The following is a 10,838-nucleotide window of genomic DNA, read 5'->3' on the forward strand; positions in this document are numbered from 1 at the left end:
CATGCGTGACCGCGCTCGGCCCAATGTTTTGCACCCCCTGCAATATGGCTACGATAACCTTGAAAAGGTCTATTCACAATGACAATACACTTTAGACACCCACACATTTCCTGTACACACAATACAATGACGTAAGAACTAGATAACAAATACGGCTAACCTGACGTTTACTCCTCATTTGACTCTGAAGATGATTACCGCTAAGGTTGTCGAAACGTCAGTCAACAACAGCAAAAGCAATCCTTCTCAGGACTATACAAACCTGGACGATCTACGTTTACAAACATGTAAATCTTGGTGTAATGGTTAGAGCTCATAAATATTAAATTCAGTATCCCTTAGCAACAAAGTCTTTCTCGTAATGATTTCAAATTATTTAAAATGTGAGCCTAAATACCGTAATCTTAAAATCTGCTACAACCTGAATTTCCTGAATCAGCCCGCTTTGCTCCTTGCCCATTTACTCCTCTTACCCAATTTTTGCAAGGTGTGACACATTTATTATTTTTTCCAGATGTTTTAGTGCTCGCATCACAGTTATCTAAACGTTTGTTCAGTTTTTTCATACCGCCACCAACTCCAGCAGCCAGTAGTGGTACATTGTTGTTCCTAGCAACAAAAGAACCACCGCCACCTCCGGATGTTTTGGAACGAGTATTGACGAGTGCCGTTTGCCCAACCAGAATTTCAATAATTTCTCCTTTCTTTATTTCAAAGTCTCCTTTCATGTAAGCTCCAAGACCTAAAAACGATAGATTATCCAATTATAACGTTAAACAAATCAAAATTATTGCTTTTGTATAAGAAATAATTCTATTAATTGGAACTCCATGCCTCGCATAAAAGCACAAGCTTCTGAAAATGAAAAAGAACGGGTACTTTGTTTCACAGGAAAAAAATATTGGAATGAAAAGATATATTCTTTGTTTGTATTTTCTTTAGAAAATAGGCTTTTCAAAAATATATTGAAAAGAAATGTTCGTCATTAAATTCATCATTTAAATGACGTTTTATGTATTTTTTATCTATTCAATTTTTCTGCGCAAACCATGCAGTCTCCTAGATTTTCTAGAGAAGTTTCTGTGCATTATAAAGCTATAGAGTGTTTTCATTGGTCGCTATGTTGTGGGAAAATCGCATTTTAATGAAAAGAACTTATGTTATATTCATGTTATTTTGAGCATCGGCACTTTGATGTTCTCTCACTAACACAGTTAACTAAAATACATGGAACGCTGCCTGTAATACGAAACCCTAATAGTTATTTAAACACGTGATTTTACCCCAGACACGCGAAATTTCACCCCAGAATCACGTGGTGAAAATCATGGTGACAATTATAGGATAAACATTGAAGTGTTGCTTTTCTCGAAGAGAAAATTAACAAGAAATCGGCCTTTATTTCAAAAAAAAAAACACGAAAAAGATCTTTTTGGTCATATTGACAGGTAAGATCTATTGCTTTCTTCTTTATTTCTCTTGACTCAACACAAGCGATAGACTTGACAAGATTTCGTTAGATAGTTGAATTTAGGCAAGAGTCAATCAACGTCTTCTTTATGAGCATTAAAAGCATTGACAACCAAAAAGTTGTTGAAAAGACGGTAAACTATTCATTGCCCTAATAGTTATTTAAAGACGTGATTTTACCCCAGACACGCGAGATTTCACCCCAGAATAACGAGTTGAAAATCATGGTGACAATCACAGGATTAACATTGAAGTGCTGCTTTTCTCGAAGAGAAGATTAAAAATAAATCGAAAAAAAAACACGAAAAAGAAAAAAACACACAAAAAAAAACACGAAAAAGATATTTTTGGTCAAAAAAAAAACGAAAAAAAAACACGAAAAAAACACGAAAAAGATATTTTTCATCAAAAATAACACAAAAAAGATTTTGAATGTCATATGAATGTTTTATGCAGTGCGGTGTTTTGAAATTAAATGAGATATGATCTTCGCACTTAGCTGGACAATTTAAGCAATCGTCTCAGGACCTGGAAAATCAGGTGACTTCGGATTCGAACATGACCATCTCACCACTGAGCTAGAAGTCACACAGTTCAATATTGTTGGGCTCATGTTTTGACCTGCTCATGAGCCCAACAATATTGACCTGCTCACCACTGTGTGACTTCATAGCTCAGTGGTGAGAGCACTGCACCGGCACCGCAGAGGTCATGGGTTCGAATCCCAAAAAAGATTTTTTTGGTCAAAAAAAAACACGAAAAAGATATTTTTGGTCATATTGACAGGAAAGGTCTATTGCCTTCTTCTTTATTTCTCTTGACTCAACACACGCCGATAGACTTGACAAGATTTCTTTAGATAGTTGAATTTAGGCAAGAGTCATTGAACGTCTTCTTTATGAGCACTAAAAGCATTGACAACCAAAAGTTGTTGAAAAGATGGTAAACTATTCATTGCACTTTTTTTTTAAGAACAGAGAAGTTGTTTTGGGGGTATTTATATATAAGATTAGTTATCTTTCATGTATTTTTCCTTTCACGGGCTGCCAAACTTTGATTTAATAAATATTTGTGGCTTCAAAAAACATGTTTTACGTAGATATTGTTTGTTTTCTAAGCATGTTTACGTATTTTTTTACTGTTTCTGTATAAAAAACGAAGTTGTAAACAATAGAAATTCAACAGATCAATAATCTATTTACATTAAATGAGAATTAAACAATACTCATCTTGTTTATTTCAATAGAGCCTAAGCAAAAACATTATTACGAACGTTATTATAAGTGCAAAGAAGGAAGCAACTGAATTTGTTGGTCAAATTGATCAAATGTCAACACAAACATGCAACAACAAACAAAAAAATGTCTTTTTCGATTTTATTGTTCATTTTCTCTTCGAGTTGCTTGTTCAATTAATCAATTTTCACTCCGTGAGAATCTCGAAACATTACACACGCTTGTCTGGGGTAAAATCATGGCTCGTGCTGTGATTTTGAAATTGAATGCTCCATCATGACCGCTTTGATGTCACGTGCAACAACTTTAGAAGCACTTTTTTCAAGCATTCGACTAATCAGCGGGCGTATTTTTAAAGAAATTTCATAGTTGTTTATACAAACAAGAATACAATAGAAAATTTATTGTGAGCAACATTTTAAATTTTTGAGAACATTTTGAGCATATTTTAACATTTTAGCAAAATTTAACGAAACTGATCACACAATCTAGGCTTGTTAATTCTATGGAGCGTTTGCATGTGACGTCAAATCGCCCAAGTTTGGGGAGTACATCAAAGTATCGATGCTTAACGGTACATGAAATTAGCAGAAATTTTTTTCACTATATGCAATTTTCAAACCAAATTGGCGACTGATGAATACACTATATTAGATTTTCCGTATGATAAATTCAAATTTTTTTGTAATAAATTGTTACGTCAAGTTACAACTTGTGTCGTAAAGTATTCAACTATCATTGACGCCTGCGCAAAATGCCTGCCGAGCATGAACGATGCAACACACTATTCATAATTCCTAATTCTCTCGACCCAGTCTTTTCACGTCATCTATGTACTTTTTAACACTCGGATTTGTCGTCTGTCCCGCAAGATTTATTTAGGGCACGACGTCACAATTTAGAACATTTTTTGATTGTGGGGGAGTGGGTGATAAAATCATTAAGTAGAGCACGCATGTTTTTTCGGTTGATAAACATTAACAAACATTTTAAGATTAAGTTGTTTATATTTTGGATTTGACAAACGGACAGAAAGCAAATTCTCCTCGAATACCTGATACTAGCATTAATATGATTACATTAATAGCTGCTGATTTGAATCAAGGCGATCCACTCAGATAAAAAAGCAATGTGCTTTCATGCTGTTATCGGCGCTTTTTACGGCAAGAATACTTCATTTAATGCATCACATATGGTGGACAAAAGTACACTTTTATCGGCACAAATATTTCATTAACCGCATGGTGGACAAAAGTACATTTAGCTAATGTGCTATTACAAGTAGACAATAAATATGTAAAAACTTTCAATAGTGACCTTATATTATTAGAGTCAATGTTTCATGTAGTATAACTATTTCAGCATGTCAAATGATTTTTGTTTTAAATTATGTACGTACGTGTAATGGGATGGTCAAAAAATACTTGCCACGTGTAAAGCCTCTCCGTTCACAAATTAAGTATATAACAAAGAGTAATATAGTCCTACCATAATAACAAAACTACACGGCTGTTGGCCCAAAATTAGAGATTCAGTCAGTTGTATATTATCTTGTAAACATGGTTTACTCTTTTCATATACGGAGTAAACTTTGCTTCATTTATTTGTGAACGACAATGTTACTCTTCACAAAGCCTTAGGACGACAATGAAGATATAGTACAATCTAATAAAAACGGTTTTCATTCATAATAGCAATGAATTTAATGTTAAAGTTTTCGAGGATGTTTCTATAATCGTCGCAAGTAAAACATGGGAAGTGGATATAGTTATGCTTGCTCTAGCTTGCCGTCGGCTTGCCGTGCGCTTGACTTCATTTCTTCTAAGCACTCATCCCATGGGTGAAAAGGGGAGCCCGAGCAGCACTTTCCTTTACGATAGCAACTTGTAGTGTAATAATATTGTCTTAAAAAATTGAGTTTCCAATTAAGTGATAGGAAACTACAATAGTAGCAAACTTTAAAAACTTTACCTTAATAAGCAGAGCCATAATTATCATAACCCCCTACTGCACCGACAGCAGTAATTTCATAAGTTCCTGTGTAAGGCACTGTCCAATACTGGATACCTTTTGATACGGTTACCATTTTTTCGTGATCCTGACCATTATAAAATTGACCAATTGATGTTGGACCGTGGCGACCAGTGGCTCCAAGATTTGTAAATCTTGCAATGAATTGACGGAACTTAACTATATTACAATACAACTATTGAATTGAATCATTTAAATTGCATATAAACCTTACGTGTTCTTTATAAGGCCATAATCCAAATTTTTTCTGTAATCAGACAAATAGTTTGCGCTGTAAACTCCGTCAAATTTGCAAAAATATACCATTTTAAGCGCTCAGTTTTACCGATATGGGACTGGGCCTGCGCGTCCAGCTGACGTCATGTAAGTAAAACGGGTTAGAACTGTCGAGAGTCAAATTTTTCAATATTCAGATACGAAACCTGTCAAATTCAACAGGATATAAATAATTGTAGCCACATTTTAATCAAAATCACAACAGCATGGTCAACAAAACGATAGATGGAAGTCAAAGTTCAGAAGGAATCACTGTAATTTCTTGTTCAAGTCAAATACAAAGTATTAAATATGCCATTCTGAAAGCGAGATTTGTATTGTCTGAATTTCTTACAAAGCTCACACAATGAAGTACGGATGCCGCTAAAGACAAAGGCTTTGGCAAATCAAGGCTGAGGAGACGTGGTATGATGGTTTCTTATTCTCAATTACTTTTTGTCTCGTTGAAAAAACTTGTATAAACGTGGGATGTTTGCAACTCGTCTTAGAAACATCCCGTCTTACCTCCGGATATAAAAAGTAAATATTATGCCACATGTGTTTTTTTCACTCGAGCCTAGTGTTGCTGATGAAAACTACTGTCGAAGTCTACGTCAAAAATTTTATCTTCTGATGAATCCAACGATAAAAATGCCGACCTAAATAAAGCCAATTTTTTAAAAAAGGACGCTATGGATAATTTACAGCAGACAGTTTGTCTTGAATTAAATAGAGCCGTGCGAACAGTGTTCCTTACATGACGTCACGACACGAACTTGATACCAGACCCCTTAGTGAAAAATATATATGGTAAATTTGGATTTTTAACAGCAGTTTCCCAATATAGACTACATGTAATTCAATTTATTTTTTTGAATTTCACTACTTGTTCTTTCAAACAATACTAAAATCCTGTAAGGTTTATATGCACTTTAATCAATGAATACAAATATATTTTATTTGAAGCGCAAGGTAGCTTGAGACAAGAAGTAATCAATCAAATGTTAAATATCGAAGCACAATCTATTTTCAAATTAATTACAAGCATAAATAAGTAGAAATATTTTTCTGCCTACGTACCGTCAGTTCTGTTTAAGCATAATGATGCATACGACCTTTCATATGATTTAACTTCTGTTTTGATGTCATCACAGCAATCAGGAGAAAGTGACGAATTTTTCTTACACAGTACCTGATAAGCATCCATATTTAAATCAGCCAATCTTTTGATTTTATCACAGCACAAAGAATGACTCCTGGTGATGAAAATATCATTTTTCAAACAGCTAATTAAACTTGAATAGATATCATTAATTATTTAAGTTTGAATAGAATTTTTTCTGACGCAAATGACTCTTGAATGACTGTCTTGGAGTTTATGTCATATGAGCAACAACAAATGCCTGGTGGATAAGTAATTATAACAATCTGAGTGTCATTGAACGCAATTGAAAGGAATTGCGACAGGAAAGACATCTTTCGTAGCTACAAAAAGTCAAACTTCCTGACTCAATAGGATCGCGAGATAACAATGTCCGTTATCATTGCCTTCAACATAAAAATTGCTGATGGACATGCTAATTTAAAAACTACGAGAAGAAGAAGAAGTAAAATGCAAAAAGAAATAAAACAGACAGAAAGTTGAAAAGAGAAGTGAAAAAACAAATCTTCGGAGTGAACACATAATAGGTAATTTGTTGGAGAAAAAAGAGAAGTGATATATATGATGGGGAAAAGTCAGATTAAGGTTTCTTGTTTTAAGGACACAAGATTTAGGGAAGCAAAAACAAGATACTTAGGATAAAGCTTAAAAAATTGTGGCACAATAATGCTAAAAAAAGAATAACAAGCATTGGTACAAAAATCATTTACTGGAGGTAGTTGGGAATTTTGAAGAATAACATATAGTTTGTTATGTCTAAGGATTGAGAAAAGTAGAATAGTGGTTGACATAAATAGAGCGTTTGTACGGCTGAATAAATGAGTGGCAAAAAGAAAAAAAGATTCTGACAGGTCCTAGATGATACATATAAAAAGATACTTAAGGTGGAAAGAATTGTGATGTAAGCTGATTTGAAATGGCATGTTGGAAAAATGAACAGAAGAAATGAGATCTTGGGGAGCTATGGGACTGTGAGGAGAAATGTTGAAAGACTGTTTATCGTAAAATTTTTGTAGAGAATGGACCTATAGCTGTGTGAAGCCGTTCTAAGTGTGTGCTGTGAAATAAGAAACTATCGGCTAAATTAAAGGAAGAGATTTATAAGAGTGTTATCAGAACGGCGATAATCTATGGTGTGGAAACTATAACAGTAGCAGTTGAAAAAAGGGTCGACTGGAAGTAGCCGAGTTGAGAATAGTCAAGTGAGCACTTGGAGTCACTACAAAGACAGAAACAGTAATTAGAACGTGCAAATCGAAGCAAAATTCATAAGGACTGGTTGAAAATTAAAAAAGGATGGGCAGCAATGTTTGCACATGTAATCAATGATGTAGTCAGCCTGCAAATTTGGTCCTGCTATGTTAATTTTTCTGTAATCACTCACTGCAAAAACAACAGATTTCTAAAGAAATGAATAATGTTAATAAACTAAAATTTACAGGACCAAAACTTGCGGGCTGGTTTCGCCACTCTATGTAATGATAAGAAAAGAGGATTTTAGTGGAGACAGTTACCAAAGATGATAGTGCCTTTCTAGAAAAAAAGAAAAATGTCGTGTAAAAATTGCATAGATTTTGCGAGGAATATAATATATATGAGAAAGGTGGGTGTCAAGTGTCAAGATGGGATTAAATGAACAGCTAAAAGAGTTAAAAACACAAGCAAAAACTTATTATATTCTATCAACATAAAATCTGACGAAAAACATGAATCAAACAAACACGAGCACACGAAACTTACATTTGTATAGATCCATAGATAACTACAAGTAGGAGCGAAAATCCAAAACTAAAATTTGTCATCTTTGTTATAGTTCGTGGTATCGAAAGATGAAAATGAGGCGAAAATCTACATAATTGCAAATATGTGGTTATTTGGTTTACTGATTTACACATATGCATATGAGAGAACGAATAAATAGTATGTGCAAATATACATATTTTGTAGCAATTGCACAAGGAGTTTTTTTGTTAATTATCTTAATGTTAACGCTTTTGTTTTGTTTTCCTGAGAGGTAAGTCGCCGTTTTTTTCATTTCATCTCATTTTGTGATTATTTCTCATTTCTCAAAATTTTATAGAACTTAAGTATGAAAATAGGTTTAAAACGGCATGCCAATATGTGTGCCTCAATTATGTTGCTGTTTGGTGAGATAACTATAAGTAATAATTAATTTCTTGCCAAATTTTTGTCTAATCTAGTAGTCCGTTTTCAGTAAGGACTTAAATAAATCGTTCAATCTTCAATTTTATACGTCAAAAAAAAATACAAAAGGTTGCTTTGAAGAGTTTATTTGTTACTAATATCAGTAGAAAATCTAAAAATTTAATTAAAAACTTTATTGTCTTGAAGGCAAAAAATTTATAATTTAAATGTACAGCTTGATATCAAAATGACAATAAAATTAAAATAATCTTCAAATAGAAAATGAAGTGCTTTTTGCTTTACATGGTTGATTCTAATCAAAGAAAAATCTATAAATTTGCTTTTTTTATATATCAAAAGTTTTCATAGTTATATTTGTGAATAAATTATACATATAAATATATGCAATATTCGACTTCTTTACGACATCCAAAAATACCTTTACATGCAAGCAAAATTTTGTGGGTAACCCTGGTTAATTGTCGTAAGAAACAATTCAAGTATGATACAACTATTTATTATAATTAGCTTTTAAAGTAAAACCAAATGGGACACATTAGAATTCATACAGAAAAATATTATGAATAATTGAATTTAAAAAAGAGTATAAATATCTGTAGATTTTGCAATTTTAGACTTATAGCTAGTTGTTATATAGAGCTGTGTAGAGCGAGGAATGGCAATAAATATTTTAAAAAGATCACAACACTTGTGATTTAGCTTTTAACTGTTAAATTGCAATCTCGTATCCAAATTAAAATGTTCATGTGTCCGCATGGCCAACAAGATTCACTTAATTAGCTACAACAAAATTTTTATGTGATCATTTGTTAAAGAATCGTAGAAAGAAATTAATTTTCTGTTATTATATGAGAAAATGACAACGTTTATAAAATTACCAGGATATAAATGAGTCAATAGAGATTAAAATCACTTAACTATATTAAAGTACAATTTTAAAATTCTTCTTATAAAACCTGATTTTCTCCTGATTGTTTCAATAGTCAATGCGTAATAAAAAATGTAAAAGGAGAAAAACAAAAAAGAGTAACTTTGTTTCTTTGTTTTACGAATAGGTACCGATGACATTTACGTTCTGCTCTCAATTTATACTTGGATACGTAATGCCCCATTATATACATATCAATGGTTTTCTTGACTATATTATAAAAAGATGTAGTAGTCATTCGAAGGTAATCATTTAGCCTAATTGTTTTCTTAGTTTGAGAAAATGGACAGATGAGAGCAGTTGCATGGGTAGCAAAAGCTTATAAATTTTTCTTCTTTATGTTTTTTCTTGGGTTTTGCTGTTTGCTTTACGAAGTTTGTTTATACTTGAGTGTAAAGTTATGCATTTCGGATCGTGGTCGATTACTGGAGAATAATGCACCGGATTCAATCAAAGCGCGCCATTTTGAAGAAGTGGCGCTTGTCACATAATAAAAAGAAATAATCTGCATCTCTTCTTTCATATCATGAATCTTAAGTTTTTCTCTTTTTTATAGTTGATGTAATTGGCTGAAAACTACTGTCGTAAACGTTTTGTGTAAATATTTTGTATAACGATAGTTTGATGGGGGATCAGTACGATCCACTTCCGTATTTTGTCTTTTTACGCTTTACATGTCATCTCTCATGCTTTTAAAAGTAATGTGTATCTGTAATATATTGCATATAAGCACCTGCGTTGCGTAAGAGTTCATACTGCAACAAAGAACAGGCTTACCAAACTTTAAAGAGAGTAACTTCTTAAAGAAAAGCGCCAATTTAAAATAGCAAAATATTTACATACGAGCACATTTCAATAAAAATGTAATATAAATTTGATAAATACAATTGATAAATGCACGTACTTGTTTTAATTTATCCGCAGTTTTCTTAAGGAACTTTTTCCAGGGAGCTCTGCTCTTATTCGATTTCTGCAAGAAGTGCAAGCGTCTCAAACAAGAAATGAATTTATAAATTTAAAATGCAGGAAATTGAAAGTGCTTCAATCTTTGCGTTCTTAAGCACATTGCTTAAACGGAAGCCTTCGTATATTTGTATAGGGTTTATTTATTCAATTGCACGAGTTCATTTTCTATTTCTTGAAGTACGAAAATTTTGCATGATTTGGTTCACGCAGTGACTTAGCTACTTTATCTTATCTTGTGCTAAAATATCAAATCTTTTGCATGACTTCTAAGATATTGTTAAAAATTCTATGAATTAATTATGTTAAAAGAAATTATTGTTTTGAGAATCGCAACAATTATTAACGTTTTAAAATTTTAAGTTGGTAATTGTCGACATATTGATATATTATAGTATATTCAAGAATAAACATTGTTATTGTTGTAACATGTAAATATCACGTGATCGAAAACGTATATGGAACGATTATATCATCATAGTTATTGTATCTTCCACCGCCAAGTTATATATATTGTCACTTATCTAAACGAACTTTCTTTCTTCAATAAACGCAACTATTTCATTAGAAGTTAACAGTTATAAGAAATCATAAAGCAAACATAGACATCACTTTTTTATCTTTTACG

The 10,838-nt window shown here is 32.6% G+C and overlaps 2 long non-coding RNA genes across 2 annotated transcripts; both read right to left on the bottom strand.

Annotated features, from left to right (window-relative positions):
* Positions 1-709: 709 nt before the first annotated feature.
* Positions 710-6,203, bottom strand: LOC124455782. The gene is made up of 3 exons (XR_006952022.1): positions 6,072-6,203; positions 4,677-4,895; positions 710-742 (listed from the first exon to the last, which is right to left on the bottom strand). It is a non-coding gene; the product is annotated as an uncharacterized LOC124455782 (long non-coding RNA).
* Positions 6,204-6,214: 11 nt separating this feature from the next.
* Positions 6,215-10,239, bottom strand: LOC124455783. The gene is made up of 3 exons (XR_006952023.1): positions 10,152-10,239; positions 7,894-8,001; positions 6,215-6,247 (listed from the first exon to the last, which is right to left on the bottom strand). It is a non-coding gene; the product is annotated as an uncharacterized LOC124455783 (long non-coding RNA).
* Between the last annotated feature and the right edge of the window lie 599 nt (positions 10,240-10,838).

Source organism: Xenia sp. Carnegie-2017, unplaced genomic scaffold (genome assembly GCF_021976095.1).
Source record: "Xenia sp. Carnegie-2017 unplaced genomic scaffold, XeniaSp_v1 HiC_scaffold_4, whole genome shotgun sequence".
Lineage (NCBI taxonomy): Eukaryota > Metazoa > Cnidaria > Anthozoa > Malacalcyonacea > Xeniidae > Xenia > Xenia sp. Carnegie-2017.